We start from the raw sequence: 18,061 nt of genomic DNA, 5'->3' as shown, positions 1-18,061 counted from the left end.
ACTCAAATTTCTTGAGCTGTTCCATGAATTCGGTCTATAATACTGTCAATAGTTCACATTGTCTTATACATGCTTAGTTCTGCTCTACGTATGGTCAGTTCTATAAACCAGAGGCTCCTGAAAGAATTAGTTTAGCTATTTAAAATAAATTAGTTATAATAAATTGTTTAGACTAAAAGAATGCTCATTTAAATGTGCACTCTAGGCCTGCTGGGCACATTCTAGCCACTCGGTGGGAATCCGGTGGTCTTGTCTCGAATGTGGGTTTCGTGCTGCAGGTGTGAACTTGACTGAGAGCTTGCACTCTGCAGGGATGGGTTCCCTAAACACAGAAAGTTAACCCCACCTCCGAGGCTAAGTGCCCCGCAGAAATGCTGCTGGCTTCACCCTTGACGGCAGCTTCTCCACTGACTCTAAGCGCCCTTGGGCAGGTTCGTCTTAGAGCCTTGATTTCCTCCTCTGGGCAATGGGACACATGAGATCTTCTTTCCATCTTCATTATGTGAATTACGTGAGATAAATAATGCATTAGGACCGGACTGTCCCATTAGGTGACCAGTCACTGACACACATCATTGATTTTAGTATTAAAATTAATAGGCAAATACGCTGCTTGGCATGAAATAGGAAATACCTTATCTCCGATTCAATCTGAAAATTCAAAGTAATTGGCACATTCGTTTCCCACAACTTCGCTAGTCAAGCTAAAGGAACCCTAGTCTTAGAACTTTTTAAGTTCAGGGAATATATTAGACTAAGAGCACAGAGCAGGAGTGGGGGCTCTTTCTTTACTGCAGGGCTACTTTGCCTATAACATGTTAAACAAAACCCCTATATACTTTCTAAGTGATGGTCAAATCATATTTCTATTCTTTGTCTAAGACGTCTTAAAACAAGACAATTTATTGGAGAAACTAAAGAAACTAGAAGTCTTTCCTTCCTTCCTTCCTTCCTTCTTTCTTTTATGAAGGAACAAAGAAGGGACACATCGAGCTTGGGAATGTGATCCCAAGCTGATTAGCCAGGCAAATAAATAAATACAGTAGAATACACAAATAAAGGTCGCCACACCTGCAGGCATGTGAGTGGGGTGAGACAGGCTTGGTTCTGGGAGGACCACGCTGGCCCCCTTTCCACCACCGCTGACCATCCCTCAAGTGCAGCTGTGACACCACTTGGCCTCCAGCGAGGTCAGAGCGCAGGGAACAGGAACAGAGGCGGCATTGTCTCCATGGTCACACGGAACACCATCAAATGTGCTCTGATCTGCAGCTGCAACATGGCTTCCCGCATGGCGGCCGCGCCAGGGGCTCCCTGGAAAGCCATCTGCCATCACCTATTAGCCACCTTTCTTCCATGAACTTGCCTTCCACAAACTGCCTTAGCTTGGCTTTTAAAACGCATTTCAATCCTTTGGTGACTGTGAGAATTCTAACCTTTCCTATTTGTACAAATTGCCTTTAAATGAGAAGTTATTTGGCTTGTGGTGGGCACTGTCACCTGGAGCCAAAAGCTCAATGAAAGCTATGATTAATGAATTATAAAGCCAGTTCATTGAGCCATGACATTAGCGCGGTACTGTCGTAAGCAGGAACTAATTATATATGGAAATAATCATTCAACCAGAGAAAGGCATTTCCTATCTATTAGAAAATACTATGAAGAGATAATACTTAAGAAAAAAAAAAGCTTCCTATACTATTGGCCAAAAGAAAGGATTATTCCATCTTTATAATGAATTTGTTGAGAAACCTTAATTCTGAATTTTGGCTGAGTTAAAGGTTTTGCTTTTTTTGGTAAGAGAAGTGCTACTTGATTGCCTGATTGTAAGCAATTTAGTACATGACTAGTTCTTAAAAAAATAAATATATATCTTTAAATTAAAAATTCTCATTTTGTATTTCATTACTGAAAGGCTCCGTGGGGGGGGGGAAATGTTTTAAAGACTATAATACAAGTTTAGGGAAAAATTTTGGTCATTATTGTTTATTTATTTTCCTTATTGAGCTAATTTAATTATCATAGAGACACAAACATTAGCTCCAGTACTGGGCTTCTCACATCTGTTAGTAAAGATTTGATTAGGGCTACACAAATGTGCTAGATTAAACTATCTAGTTGGTGAAATTCAAGCCACCTGGATATTTTAGCAACATCAATAAGAATAATTCTCTTTTTCAAAATCAGTAAATCCAAGCTATATTAAAAAGAATTAATTAATGAGTGCCAGATAGGCAAAACAAACATTTGACAATGAATCATATTATCAAAGGTTTTGAGGGAGATCCCTCTCAGCTTATGTTTAGATGTCAAATTATATTACCAAAACTAAACAATCTGTTAAAATGATGTCTTAATGCAATAAGTCTCCTGTGCCATACGGTGTTTTTTTTTTTTAACTTCTTCAACGTTTTTAGCAGGAAAAAAGATACGCTCTATTTACCAATGATAATCAAATCATAAGACATTTGCCCCAAAATAGTGCCTTGGATATTTCCAAGAGCTGTTAATATAATTTAAATCCTATAAGAAAAAGAAACTATTACAAAGTTTGGTTAATGTATTATACGTATCTTTTGAAGCATCACAAAGCATACTTCATAGGAGAAGCCCGGTAAATATATGGGGATTGAAAGGATTAATATATAAGAATTAGGTGTTTTAGAGAAATATATAAAGAATTCTAGGCTTGGAAAAGACCCAAAAAAATGTCTAGTCCAGAGCTGGCAAACTTACTCTGTTAATGGGCAGATAGTAAATATTTTAGACTTTGTCCGCCAGGTAGGTAGTCTCTGTCACAACTGCCCAACTCTGCCCTTGCAGTCACGGACAATAGTAAACCAATGAGCATGGCTGTGTTTCAATAAAACTTTATTTACCAGAGCAGGCAGCGGGCTGGATTTGGCCTGAGGGCAGTATTCTGATGAACTCTTCCTGAGCTCCATTTTCATATTTTTGAAGATCAGACATCTTGGGCCTTCTGTGGGCAAGTAATTTACCCAAAGTTAAACAACAGGTTGCACAAGTGGCTTGGCTCCAGCTTCTAGGCAAGTGCTCACACGGGGCTGAATGAATCGTAGTGACGTGTGGACGGGTGGCCATGTCTAAATGGAAGGTCTGCCTCTGGGTTACAGCACATCCAAATGCTTCATGCATTTGAAGTCTATAGAATTGTGATGTGTAGATGATTCCTGAAGTCTCCAGAGAATACGTTGCTTTTCGGAGACCTAAGCAGAGTCACAAAGAATATTTTTTGGGAAGGGAACATGAACGTACTGACAGTTAGCCAAGCATGAAAATGCTTGACTGAAAAGCCACACATGGCTTGCTTCATTAAAGACCATTTCAGTCCTGGAAAACTGCATTTCTATTGAATATTTATAACAAATATGATTGAATAAGAAGAATTTAAAGTGGAAAAAACCCTGTGTGTTGTGATTCCAAATTAAATCTTATTTTCATGGTTGACAGTGTTTTGTATTCCTGACGTTTGCATTGTATAAAAAAACCATCTTATTACAACGCTCGTTTCCAGCACCAAATAAGAATTTCTAGATTAACACTTGAGTCCCCGACATCCATGTCCCAGGGGAGTTTCCACTGTTCACATAGCTCATTTTTTTCCATTTGGAGGGAAGTGGGTCCCCAGGAATCCTACATGGAGAAGAGGATCTGGGGTCTCTCTCCGAGAATGTCTGTGGGTGTCTGCGTGGAAAGGGTTGGTAATCATTGCTCTGAAACTGACAGTCCAAAAAGACATGATTGATGAAAGGGAATTGGATGTTTGAGACAAAATGGACCGTCATTAACTAACTGAACCAAGTAAACGAAACGGAGTTTCCAAGGGGCAGTGGGGCACATTCTTCTGGAAAACATGGGCCCAATGTTCAGGCTGTGTTTCACCGAAGGGGGTGGGGGAGCGGAGGGAGCCATTACTTAATGGCTCCCAGCTTGCAAAGGTGAAATTACCCACACTATATATTTTTTTCTTCAGCAGTTCTGTATTGATGCCGATTTGCACATTTCTCGCCCCACAGATGAAGGTGCGTCTTCTCACGTGTCATGCATGTTCTGGCCCTGAAATCACAATAAAAGTTTCCATACTAATAAATACAAATAAAATTCTGCTACTTGTAATTGTTTTCTAACGCAGGCATTTCAAACCAGGTTAGAAGTAAATTAAGCTTTATTATTTGCTACTTTCGCTTCCGGAAGCAAATGAAATTGTATACATGTAAAAAATAAAATGACACATTTATGTGTAATCCTATTTTTATATATAAATCTCTTTTGATCAAAATAACAGATATTTATAAACTTTATTTGACCATACTTCATGTTAAAACTTAGCTGATAAGTAATATGCAGTTTTATAACACAGTAAAATCGATATAATGATTGAAATATTGGAACATATGTGATTTTTTTTTTTTTTTTACATTTTCAAGTATGAAGTTGGACATCCTCCGCCCCCGCTGGGAAAAAAAAATGTACCAGATTTCTTTAGGTCAAGGATAACAAAAGCATGAATGATTCAGATGAACACCTTTTGAACTTTCCTCAGGAAGACTTGAGTGGTAGGATAACTTAAAGTCTTAACCAGAATGCATGCAGGTGGTCATTTCTTGGCTTGAAACATCTTGAAACAGTTTCCGTGCCTAGCAAGGAGGCTCCTTGTGTCAGAGAGTGGCTTGCTCAAGAGAAAGGGAAAGAGAGTATGCAAATGAGTGCATATGTGTTAGTTCAAGAGTAAGACTGGGCGTCTTAGAGGTTAGGAGCTCAGAATCTCATTACCCTCCTCTCAGAAGCTGGCTGGAGTACATAAAGTGACCAAAAATGAAACTTCCATTATATTTCACTAACTGGAGGAATTTCTGTTTTGGTCTCTACAGTAGGCTGTTAAGGAATACAGGATACCCTGTAATATATTATTTTTCAAGAATAAACAATTAGCAAACTACTGAATTTGAGTGCATTTATTATGGCGGATGTTTAAACGAGAGTCTGTGTGTTGATTTTCATTGGCTGACCTATCCAAGCTATCCCTGCTTATAAAATTGAACCTGAGGCAAGTGTATGAGACTTTGTCGCACACATTTTTTATAAGCTTCATTCCTTGCCCCATTTTGTGTTCTTATTTTGTTTTTCTCCAAATTGATGCTATCTTGACATATTTTATGTATCTTTAGAAACATGTTAGGTCTTTTTAGAATTAGAAAGTTATACATACAGTGTGAATCTTAGACGATAATAGAAATTTGAAGACGTAATCATTCATTGATAGGCACAAATTATTATAAGAAAAGCTGAAGTCATTAGCCCAAATAAAGGATTAGAGTTAACAATGGAATTGAACCTAGAGTATAATTAATGAATTCTCTAATTGTTCTTCCTGTGTTAGTTCATTAAGCCTGACTACCGAGTGGATATTTGGGCATCTGTCTCCAACATCTGTCATCTCTCTGATTCCCCAGGTTGACTCTGTCAATGACTGGGAAGAAGGGTGTGCTTTCCCTCCTTTACTCTTTTCTGTGTTTTCCTTCAAAACCTGAGCCTGCTATCAAAACAATAACCATTCTTTTATATGACAATATGACAAAGGAGCACCTTGAAGGAGATTTAACTAATGTAAGGCTCACATGAGAAGATAGGAGATGATGTTAAATAGCATCGGAGTGTAGTTCACCAAATGAAAAGTACATGATTTTCCCAAGAAACCTGTTTTGTGTTCACATTAGCTGAATTCAATGACAATCAAAAACATATATCGAGCACCTACTTTGCACAAAATGTTCTTGGTTAATGACAGCTTTCATCTATTAAGCACTTGCCTCGCGCCAGACACGGTGCCCGGTGCCTTACATACTTTATCAAGTTCAATTTACTCCTGCTCTGAGGACAAGAATTGTTATTTACATTTAGAGAGGAGTAGACTCAGGCTCAGGGAAATTACATGACTTGCCCAGTTTTAAACAGTAAATGATGACGTGAATCCTCCAACCTGTGTAGGCCTGCTTCCAGTTCCGAGCTCTTTATCCAATACTCTGGGTGTAAAATCTTCCCCTCTGGAAAGCTGATTGCAGAATGTCTTAGTCTGTTCAGGCTGCTATAACAAAAAATACCACAGGCTGGGTGACTTAAACAACAAACATTCGCTTCTCACAGTTCCAGAGGCTGGGAAGTTCAAGATCAAGGTGGCAGCACATTCAGTGTCTGATGGGGGCTGCTTCCTCGTTCATAGACGTCTTTTTATTCCATTGTCTCACTCTGTCCTCACATAGTGGAAGGGGCAAGAAAGATCTCTGGGGTTTCTTTTATAAGGGCACTAATCCCCTTCGTGAGGGCTCTACCTTCATGACCTAATCATCCCCCAAAGGCCCTGCCTTCTAATACCATCCCCTTGCGGGTTAGAATTTCAACATATGAGCTTGGGGGGAATCACAAACATTTAGTCCACAACACAGAAGAACTGCAGAATTTTCTTCTCTCTTCTTTAATGGTTCAAGAATAAAAATGTGAATAAAGAGTTGGGATATCAAAGCTAAGAAACAAAAACCTATCACTTGCTACTGATGGCCTGTGTCAGGGAGGGAAAAGATATTTCTAGAGATGTGTTCAATTTATAAGGCTCATGTCCACCTTTGCTTATGTAGGTTGTACATTGTTCACAGCATGGCAGCCCCTGCCCATGCCTCACTTTTAGGCTCAGAGTTTTACTTGTGACGAGATCGTTGAGGGGCACATGTCTACTCAGACAGATGACTGTTCCCCAGTACCATGGACTCATTTTCCAGGAAAAAGAAGTTCATGGACAGTGTGTGGGCTGCACCACATGACCTCTCCAGGCAGGAAGCCTCAAAATAATCTAGCTGTGTTCAGAGACTAACAGTGTGGAGAGGAAGTAAGCTTATCTCGTTCTTGTTTTATGATGACCTCTATTGGGCTGGTGTTCTAGATAACATACTCATTAAGAATTGGAGGAGCAGAAAGATCTAGAAGACAGCAGAGGCACAGAAAGAAGCAAGAGATGTCTCTATCATTTAATCAGCTTGTTAAGTTCCAGGACTTTACATTAAAAAAAGAATAGTTGCTTAGGCTATTATTAAAAAGGAACAATAAAACTTTTGCTGAAGAATGGTTGGTTAGCAAAAGCAATTCCAGGATAAGTTAAAAGTCGGGAGCAGCATGCTGGGTGAAAATCCTTCCCTGCAAATAAAGCTCACTCTTACTTTTCAAATAGTTTGGCTTCAGCTTGCACCTGCAGATGGTTGTATGTATAAATATTTGCTCGTGGCCATTACTATTATTAATGTATAACATTTGGGTTGTTTCAGAGTTCCAGTTGCATGGATTTATTAGGCTATGCACTCCTGTATGGAAGATGTGCATTGCTATCATTTTTCCCTTTTGCAGAAAAGCAAGTCCAGCAAACCAATGGCACCGTTACAGCCAGAAATTATTTATAGCACTCCATTTCCCCCGGCTATATTTCAAGTTGGTCTAGGAATGGGGGGCAGTATGGAAGTTGGGGGCTGGAAAGAGCACAAGATAGAAAATCAGGAGGTTTTGTTTCTAGTCCAGGTTCTGCCACCAAATAGCCTGGTGACCTCAACAAGTCTTATCCTTGTTTCATCTCTGTAGAAAAAAGGGGCAAACGCATTGATTTCTGAAGTTCCCTTCCAATTCTGACCTAGGACATTGTGTCCTTTTCCCCTCTGGAGAAACAAAGCTTATTTCACATGGTGGTGGACCCAGGAAATCACTCTCGGTTAGTAAATTACCCTCTACTCCCTGCTGTGGGAATCCCAATCTCCCTACAATTAAAGTTGATAATGTTGTTGAATGATAAAGCTATCAAATAAACAGAACACTTACCAAGAGCCACCAGAGTGATCAATCAACACAGAAGATCCCATCTTATCATCTTACATGTGAATGATTCATTCATTTATTCATTCATTCACTCATTGATTCATTCATGTAACAAATATTAAGTACACACTGTGGTCCTTCCACAACAAAGGGAATAAAGCAAAGGCAGGACAGAGGATCCTTGCCATCCCAGAGCTTACAATTGAATGGAGGACACAGATTTTTAAAAAATAAATCTTTACAATTAAGTGGAAGAAACAAAAATGATAAGGAGCTACAGGAAACTATGGGGATATTTGTCAAGGGAGGTCCAGTGAAATCTAAGGGTTAGGAAATGTGCTCCTGAAGAAGCTGTCACTTAAGCAGAGCCCTAAAGGATGGAGCATAGCTAGTGAGCTGAAGGGACGTGTGATGGGAGCACAGAGGGTGAAAGTCATTTATCCAAGTGTGTAAATCACCTGAGGGGTAGAGGCATCTGCCACAAGTAACAGGATCTTAATGGGCAGTTCAAAGGGAAGAAAGAGAACATTTGAAACAGGAAAAGATGGGAAGTCTGATTCTGCCCTTTGGAGAGACTGATGGATTCAAACAGGATGCATCAGACAAGTTCTTAGTTGCTAAGCAATAGACCTTGACTCTAGAGGATATATATATAGAACAAAAGATACTTATTCAAAAGGGTATTGGGCAGGGACTTTCTTTTGCAGTCAAAATGGAATAAAAGAAACTGAATTTACTCTCCTGAAGTGACCAAAAAACTAACAAAATATATTAAACAACAGTTTTCAAAACAATGAATATCAGGCAATGAAGGACAGTGATGCCTGCGAGACAGGTGAACCCTATGATTGTCCCAGCTTACTGCCTGGAGAGAGTTTCCAGATTCTGGCACGGGAGAGATAACCTGGTAGAGTTTAGTGGACTCCTGAGTTGAAGAGATAGATTTGAAAATCTGTGGAGACCGAAGAAACTAACATTCATTGGACAGAATGCCAGGGAATTGAGAGCAGAACACAAGGAAAATTCCAGAAACCTGAAGAGGGTCCCTTGCAAATATTTAGCTGATTAGTGATCATTGTATGTGTACAAAGAAACTATTCAAATACCCCCACCCCCTCTCTCTGCCAAAAAAGCTAGGTAAAAGAATTAAAGGTGACAGAACCCAGTATACATTCAGGATTGGGAAAAGTGTCCATTTCCACCAGGCAGACTGGAAAACTTCTTGCTTTACAGGGCCTTGGATAGAGTGCACTAAAGGGTCTTACATCAGTTCTGGAAAATAAGTGTCTCTGGATTGTGTACATCTCTGGTCCCACCCAACAAACGTTAAAATCAAGATCCAGCAGGACCATACTATTGTGAGATAACTTAAGTGTCAGAGAATGAAGTTTAAGAATATTTACAGAAATATAAAAATATCAAGCACCCCATGAAGGTGAAATGTGTGATGTCTGGCATTCAAGCAAAAATAACCAGGCATGCAAAGAAGCAGGAAAATATGACCTGAAATGAATAACCAATCAATCAAAACCAACTCAGGGTTGACACAGGTGTTAGAATTAGGAGATAAGAATATCAAAACACTTGTTATATGTATTCCATATGTTTAAAAATTAAGTAAAGATGTACATGGGAGTTATAAAAACGACTCAGATTGAACTCCAAAAAGGAAAACTACTATGTGTGAGATGAAAATACTTTGGATGAGATTAGATCTTGCAGAAGAAAGGATTCATGAACTTGAAGATATCAATGGAAATTTTTAAAATGAAACACTAAAGGAAAAATTATTTTTTTCTTAAATGAAGGAAGTATTTGTGAGCTGTGGGAGAACATTAGAGACTGAATATAACAGAAACTACAATCCCCAAGGAAAGGAAAAGTGGAGAAAAGAGAAACATATTTGAAGAAATGATGTCTGAAAAACTTCCCAATTTCATGAAAAGTATAAAACCAGAGATCCAAGAAGCTCAGCAAAACCCAAGCACACGGAGCCTAAAGAAAACCACAACAAAGCACATCATAATCAAATTGCTCAAAAGTTTTAAAAAAGTGTTTTTTTTAAGTAAAAAAATCTTAAACGTATCTAGAGAAAAGTATTACATTTTCTACAGAGGAAGAAAGGTATGAATCATTGCGGATTTCTTGTCAGAAGCCATGTAAGTGACAAGAGAGTAGAACATCTTTATAGAGCTGAAAGAAAAAAAAATCTGTCAACCTAAAGTTCTATGCCATAAAAAATGTCTTTCCCAAACAAAGGTGAAATCTGGAAATGTCAGATATACAAATGTGGGAAGAATTCATCAGCAGCAGACATTCACTACAAAAAAATATTAAAAGAAGTTATTTGGGCAGAAAGAAAGGATACCAGATGAAAATGTGGATCTTGGCAAGGAATGAAGAGCATGGAAAATTGTAACTAGGTGGTTAAATAAGGTTTTCATTTTTTTCATGGAATTTAAATGTCTTTAAGCAGTCATTGACTAAACAAAACAGTAACAATTTAGTGTGAGGCTTGTGACACGTGTGAAAGTAAAACGTGTGACAGTCAATGCCGGGGAAGAAAGAAACACGAGCATACTATTGAAACAATCTCGTAAAATCAGTGAAGTACCTTAATATCACTTGAAGGAAAGTTGCAATGAATTAAATGATGGATGCCATGAACTCTGAATAGACCACTAACATAACAGCAAAGAGTTAGGACTAATACACCGAGAAAGGAGATAAAATGAAATAACAAGAATAGTTCATCTAAAAATGCGGGCAGAAAGTAGAGGAAGGGGGGAACAAGGAATAGAAAACAAATAATAAGACGATGGACTCAAATCTAACCACATCACCAAGTACATTAAATGTAAATGATGTAAACACCCAGTTAAAAGCAGGAATTGTCATATTGAATATCGTGTCTACAAGAAATGTACTTTACATACAAATACCCAAAGGGGCTAAAGGTGAAAGGATGGAAGAGATATACTACGCTGACACCAATGGGAAGAAAGTTGGAATGGCTAAGTCGATATAGGACAAAGCAGATTTCTGGGCAAAGAATAAGGTGAGAAATAAAGGCCATTTCATAATGAAAAAAAAATGGCCATTTCGTTAAGGGACATAGTGATCCTAGCTCTCTAGTTACCTAATAACAAACCTTCAAATTGCACAAGCAGAACTGATGGAACTTTCAGGAGCAACTGAGAAATCCACATTGAGAGAGTTTTGAGTGCCCTTCTGTCAACAATTGACCAAAGAAGTAGACAGAAAATCACTAAGGAGAGGGAAAGTCTAAATACCACTGTTAACCAACTTGATCTCATTGACACCTAGGGAAGACCCCACTCAACAACAGCAGAATATTATTTCTTAAGGACCCATATTACAGTTTCTAAGGACTGTATTCTGGGCCATAGGACATTCTCAATAAATTTAAACAGAGTCAAGTCACACAAAGTATGTGCTTTGACCAAAATGGAATTAAATTAGACAAAAAAATGACAGCATTATATGGAGAGTCACCAAATATTTAAAAACTAAGTTACAGACTTCTCTATAAACTCTTGGTTAAAAAGAAATCAAAAGGGAAATTAGGAAAATGTTTCAATGGAATGAAAATCCAAATGCAGCCTATCAAACTTTGGAAGATGTCATTAAACAGTACTGAGGGGGAAATGGACAGCGCTGAATACCTGCATTGGAGAAGAAGGAAGGTCTCAAACCAATGACCTCATCTTTCACCTTAGAAAACCAACAAACAAGAGTAAGTAAAAGCCATTATAAGAAAAAGAAAGGAAGTATACGAATGACGTCAGCAAGATGGCAGGATAGGAGGCTCCGGCCCTCACCGTCCCTTCCTACCCCCAGTCCCGGAAAAACACCGGTTTTGGCAACCGCCACCCAATGAGAATGCTTTTGTGGGGGACTGTGGAGTTTAGCTGAGATTCCAGCACCTGGTGGTGCAATGAAGAGTGTAAGAAGAATAAGGAACAACTTTACCCATGTCACCCCCACCTAAGGTAACATGTCTTGGTGCCAAAAGAGGTCCCCTCAGCCTGTGATTTCTCCCATGGGGGAAAATGAGAGCAAGGTGAGCCCCTGGCCTCCTCACCCTTGCAGGATGATACCCAGGAGGCCCATTTCAGTCCTGTCCCACGCAGAGCCCTAAAGGGATCAGCACAGCTGCATCACCTGGGGGCCATCAGGGACAGCCAGGAGCAGAGAGAAAGGGTTACAAATCACAGCAGCCAGCCTGCGGGTCTCAACAGCTGGCCCAGATCCTCCCGACTGACTTTGCGGGCTCCAAGAGGCTTGTCCATGAATCCTGCAGGACAACGTGCCTGTGGACCTCCCAGCCAGCCAGCACCTACCCCTGGTACCCCATAAGCCCCAGCGCGTGGCGCTCTCACGTCTCTGCAGGTGCTGTTCATGAACCCACAGAGAGCACATGGATCTCACTAGAAGGGAAGGATCTTAGCAGCCGCATGGATTCTGCCGGACTGGACTAGAACCAGGTGCAACCCTGAACAGCTCAGGGCACTGCCTTACAGAAAAGAAACAGTGGGTTCCCAGCCTAAACCAGGCTTTGTGGGATCAAGAGAAGGCACACAATCCTGAGACATTTTCCCATCCGAGGGAACAAGGGGAGCAGAGCTGGTGCCATCCAGAGAGAAGATCTAAGAACTGGTGGTTTTCCATGAGTCAGCATTGGGGCATGGGGCTGGTGTCTGAGTGAACAAGCCTAGGGTGCTCTCTCTCACTGAGAGGTGAGAATAGCCTTCAGATCAACGGAGAAATAGGCACATTTCTCCCAGGGGCGTATCTATCTTTAAGCCAAAACAACACCTAAGTTCAGAGAAAAAAAATGAAAAGATCAGACATAGATAAAGTCTAACATTTCTTTGAGCCTGGGTGATGCAGCTCAGAGGCATTCAAGGGGTCCCCTCTGTCTGCTGTGAACTTCTCATGTCTTTATAACCGAGTTTAATTGAATGGGAAGACTGAGGCTTTGAGAAGAACGCAGAGGGCAGTCCTGAAGGCGTCCTGGGTTTACTCTCATGGGAAGGTGCTGCTGCTATAGCAAACGCTTTGACCCCAGGGCACATCCTCCCGACCTCAGACACCCTGCCTGTCTCTTCCAGCCAGACGTTTTTAGGATGACGACTCCAGAGAAAGCCCACTGCCTCAGGCATTCATCGGGAGAAAAGGTGCTAGCCATCTTTAGCCCAGATCAACATGACGCTTCTGATGTAAGCCTGAAAAAGAGAGTCTGTTTTGACTCTTTTCTATAAGTAAAAAGCGATCATTTGATGATGGTTCCTTGTGCAATTCAAAAAGAAAATTATTAGATGTATGTAGGCAAGTTCCAACTTGTCATGTCACTTTCTGCGAAGATGTAGAATGTATCACAAAATATATTGCCAGGAATTTTCTGTTTGTTTTTAGTATCTAATGTGCACGGGATTTGTGGGAGGCGAGGGTGTATATATGTGTGTTTCCATATAGGGAGAAAGTGCAAAGTTATTAACATTTTCATCTGCAGCAGCTGATTGAAATTGTGTTCATTGACTCCCAAGCAAGCTCCATCACAGGGCGCTGGTTGGCAATGTCTTCGGAAAAGCACATCGTGAATAAGCAGCTGTCTGGCTGGGCTGGCGGGGCCGAGGTGGGCACTTCTGAGACAAGGGTTGCGAGGGGTGGTTTTAAAGGGGCTTGGCTCGAATTGGAGGACCCTCCAGGCTCTAGCGAAGGGTTTGACAACAGTTAATAGGTCACACTCTGGCTTGTCACATCCTCGGGAAAAGCTGATCTGTTTTCTAAGTCCACGAGTGACAGGATTATTGTGTAAGTGCTTCTGAAACGCTTTCATCTTGACTGCCTTTGTCTGAAGCTGTTGGAAGGAGATTTGCTAAGAAAAGCAGAGAAGAAAATCGAAACATGCCCCAAATGAATGTCCTTGCATTCATGAGGGCGGTGCCAGGGACCTCAGTGCTAACCCGGGTGACCTCGAGAGGTTCTGGAGCCGGCGGGGAAGCACACAGAGCTGAAGGAGCCAGAGGGTGCTAACCACTTTCCTTCACCCCAGGCACAGCTGGCCCGCCTGGAGATGTTCCACTCCAGCCCGGAGTGTCAGGACCTCTGCAGCGACAAACTCATCCCGAGGGCACCTGCTGGGCTGGGGCAGGGACCCAGTTTTGTGCATTACCCGTGGGATAAGTGCATTTTGTTCACCATCCCTCCTCTCCAGGGGCCCGAAGCTTTCTGGGTGTTCTTCTCTGCCTCCAAGTGTTTCCTAAGTGTGGCTGTGGTCCCCCTGCACCAACGCGATAGGAATAGGCATTGACGGTGAAGATTCTGGATGTAGGGAACCCAGTTTTCTTAAGCACACTGAGGTTGGAGGACCCCCGAGAAGACAGAGAGGTGTGCTTCGGTTTCTTTTTCTAATCCTGCCATGTGTTCTCCTCTGCTGGCTCCCAAACTGGAAACTGGGATGTTATGGGGGGGATGCAAGAACATAGGACCCTTTCACATCTAACCATCTCCTGGGACTCAGAGTAGAACTTATAAGTGCCTTTGGTAATCAAGGATGGCCTCCTCACCATGCCGCCCACCTCAGCTCCTGTCCATTCTGTCCTTTGTCTCTCCCCGACACCGGCCTGGGCACTCTTATAGGGTCCTTTCCCACTGACCCTCCCTGGCCTACACTGCGGGACCAGGGGTACCCTTCTTTTGTTGTGGACAGACTCACTGCTGCCATTGACATTTTCTTTGGACATTCCTCTTTTTTAATTTTTTTTTTTAAATANCCACCTCAGCTCCTGTCCATTCTGTCCTTTGTCTCTCCCCGACACCGGCCTGGGCACTCTTATAGGGTCCTTTCCCACTGACCCTCCCTGGCCTACACTGCGGGACCAGGGGTACCCTTCTTTTGTTGTGGACAGACTCACTGCTGCCATTGACATTTTCTTGGGCATTCCTCTTTTTTAATTTTTTTAAAGATCTATTATTTAATTATTTTAGAAAGAGAGCAAGCATGAGTGGGGGGAGGGGTAGAGGGAGAAAGAGAGAGNACACAAGCAGGGGGAGTGGGAGAGGAAGAAGCAGGCTCTTAGCAGAGGAGCCTGATGTGGGGCTCGAACCCACAACGCCGGGATCACGCCCTGAGTCGAAGGCAGACGCTTAACCGCTGTGCCACCCAGGCGCCCCTCTTTTTTAATTTTTTTAAAGATCTATTATTTACTTATTTTAGAAAGAGAGCAAGCATGAGTGGGGGGAGGGGTAGAGGGAGAAAGAAAGAGAAGGAGAGAAGCAGACTCGCCACCGAGCCCAGAGCCCAACTCAGGGCCCGATCCCACGACCCTGAGATCACGACCCAAACCGAAATCAAAAGTCGGACGTCCAACAGCCTAAGCCACCCAGACTCCCCTGGAGGTTCCTCTTTCTGTCCTTGCTGTAATTTCTATTCCAGCCAGGACTGTCAACATCTCTGCAGTGACAAATCCATCCAAAAAGTACTTTCTGGCCGGGGCCCACGGATGGCAAGATATGTGAGATGTTTGCCTTCCGCATCTCTCTACCTGCTCTCTGACACTTGTCCTGTATCCTCACAGCAGCGTACTTGGAACACTTGCCTCTCTCCTCCCCCTTCCCTCCCTAATGCTTCCACCCTGGGTGCCAGTCCTTCGGGGCCTCTCAGGAGCTAAACGTAAAGTAGGACGGTTTATAAACCATTTGTGCAGTACCTTCTCCCCGGACACTTGAGACTTTCAACAGGGGCTCTTAGCACTTTGAGTTAAAGGCTGGGAGCAATGTTGGCCTTTTAGGTTCCTAGGAGACCAGAGGGAAAAGAATTCGGAACCCTGGAAGGAATATAAAGGCTGCTGTCCAGTGTCTTTTACATCACGCTTTGAGGTGGCTGTCCAGGAAACTACTGCCTTGAGAAAATTGCAGTAAGTCCAGGACACTTGGCACAATTTCTAAGAAAACCGTGCAGCTTTTAGAATGCTCAAGAATTAGCCTGAGCCCCAAAGTGTTTGTGTGCGTGTGTGTGTGTGCGCACNGAAAACCGTGCAGCTTTTAGAATGCTCAAGAATTAGCCTGAGCCCCAAAGTGTTTGTGTGCGTGTGTGTGTGCGCACGTGTGTGTGTGTGTGTGTGTGTTACGGTCACTGCGCACGGTTGTGTAGGTTGCAGACTGCAGAAGGGCCATGTATAAGGAGGCATGTTCATGTGGCAAACATGGATGCATATGTTTATTGTCACAATCTGCCAGCAGATGTGTCTGATTCTATCAAAATCAGTATATTACGATAATGCATTAAAGGTGGAAGTAAAGTGTCTCGAGGCAGAGGCCTATTTTGAATTTGGAGATGAGAGAGGTCAGTGCAGGTTTCAGGGAGAGGCAGAGGCAGCTTCCAAGTTGTCCCTTTGGACTCTTTCCAACTTTGTGTCCGTCATTCCTTCCTGATCGCCTGCCCCAGACCTTCAGACTCAGCCGATGCAGAAACAGGCATCTGGAGTCTGTTTCACCAGCTCGTGAGCTTGCTTGTTCTTCCCCATTCCTCCTGAGGTCCTGCTTGTCTTCTGGAAGCTGACTGACATGTCTCCCACCCGGTCTGGCCCCTCGGCCTCTGGCCTCCCTGCCCGCCAGACCCTCCAGTCCTGTTTCAATTCCTGGGAAGTGCCCCTCTGCTCCCTGCTACCAGCATTGGTTATGGTCCTTGCTAACTACCCAAGAAAGCTCCTGATACTCCTGTCCTGCTTTTTCTTTTTCTTTTTCTTTTTTTTTTTTTTTAAAGATTTCATTTATTTATTTGATAGAGAGAGAGAGCACGAGTCCCCCCTGACCAGGGGGCCTCCCGTGGGGCTCGATCCCAGGACCCTGAGATCATGACCTGAGCCGAAATCAAGGGTCAGTCTCTTAGCTGACTGAGTCACCCAGGCGCCCTGTCCTGCTTTTCTTTATTTCCAAATTCCGCCCAACTTTCAAAACCCTGTGCACATACCCCTTCCTCCATGAAGTCTTCCAAGATCCTCTTTGCCTCATCCCAGCCAAAAGGAATTATCCTTCCTGCCTCTGCTGTGCCATAGCCCTTTGTCTGTTTTTCCCTTGCATCATAGATCAGTGGGTACCTCATGTTGGGTTCTGAACTGGAACTCTCCAGTTCTTCAGAACAGGGATAAAGGCTTCGTTATATTTGTGGCTCGCAAAGGGCCATGCACAGTGTCTTACACACAGCAGGCTCTTAGCAAGGTCTTGGCCGGTGAACACTGGATTCGCTGGGGTGGCTGGGAGTAGCCTATGTTCTCTCTGGCTCTTTGACTAACTGTGCATATGTGGTGATAGTTTCTTGTTTCCTTTACTGTGAAGAAACTGAGGCATTCCCTAAAGGTTAGCAAACTGAGAGAACTCTGCCGCATAATATCACATGGGCCTACTTTTATCTTGTAAGCAGCTAAAAGCACGATGGTTGTATTAGTGTGGGTTCTCCAGAGAAACAGAGCCAATAAGATAGGTACAGAGAGACAGAAAGACATTTATTCTGAGAGATTGGCTCACACAATTGGCTGGGAAGTTCCACTGTTTGCTGTCTGCTAGCTGGAGGCCAGAGAACCAAGGGACCTACTGGTGTTAAGTCCTGGTCTGACTTCGAAGGCCCGAGAACCAGGCATGCCAGTGTTTGAGGACAGGAGAAGATGGATGTCCCGGCTCAAGCAGAGAGCAAATTCTCCCTTCCTCTGCCTTTTTGTTCTATCCAGGCCTTCAACACACGCGACGACGCCTACCGGCCCCGAGGAGGACCATCTTCTTTACTCCGTGTGTTGATCTGATGCTAATCTCTTCCAGAAACACCCTCGCAGACACACGCAGAAGGAATGTTTTACGACCTCTCTGGGCATCTCTTAGACCCCCCAGCTGACACATAAAATTAACCCTCACCGTGACTCTAGGGGATAAAAATAAATGGGTGACACAGAAATGTTATGACTCAATCACATCCTTCAGGAGAATGAAATTGGGATAAACTGAGTTCTAGTTAGTGATGCCAATCCATTCGTGGGCCTCTGTTTTCAGGATGACATGCTGGGGAAGGCTCAGAGCCCCACAGCTCCACTTCCCGTGTCTGTGTCGCCGAGCAGGACAGAACAGCAGAAACACGGTGATGCTCCTGGGTCGCCGCCCAGCTTTGTGGAGC

The 18,061-nt window shown here is 42.7% G+C and overlaps 1 long non-coding RNA gene across 1 annotated transcript; it reads right to left on the bottom strand.

The window, feature by feature from the left end:
- Window positions 1-2,896: 2,896 nt before the first annotated feature.
- Window positions 2,897-6,067, bottom strand: LOC109489027. The gene is made up of 3 exons (XR_004625958.1): window positions 6,002-6,067; window positions 3,974-4,077; window positions 2,897-3,227 (listed from the first exon to the last, which is right to left on the bottom strand). It is a non-coding gene; the product is annotated as an uncharacterized LOC109489027 (long non-coding RNA).
- Between the last annotated feature and the right edge of the window lie 11,994 nt (window positions 6,068-18,061).

The sequence above is a fragment of the Ailuropoda melanoleuca genome, chromosome 6 (assembly GCF_002007445.2).
Source record: "Ailuropoda melanoleuca isolate Jingjing chromosome 6, ASM200744v2, whole genome shotgun sequence".
In the NCBI taxonomy this organism is placed as follows: Eukaryota; Metazoa; Chordata; class Mammalia; order Carnivora; family Ursidae; genus Ailuropoda; species Ailuropoda melanoleuca.
The sequence above is the reverse complement of the archived record's forward strand: the minus strand, read 5'-3'. Positions and strand labels throughout refer to the sequence as shown.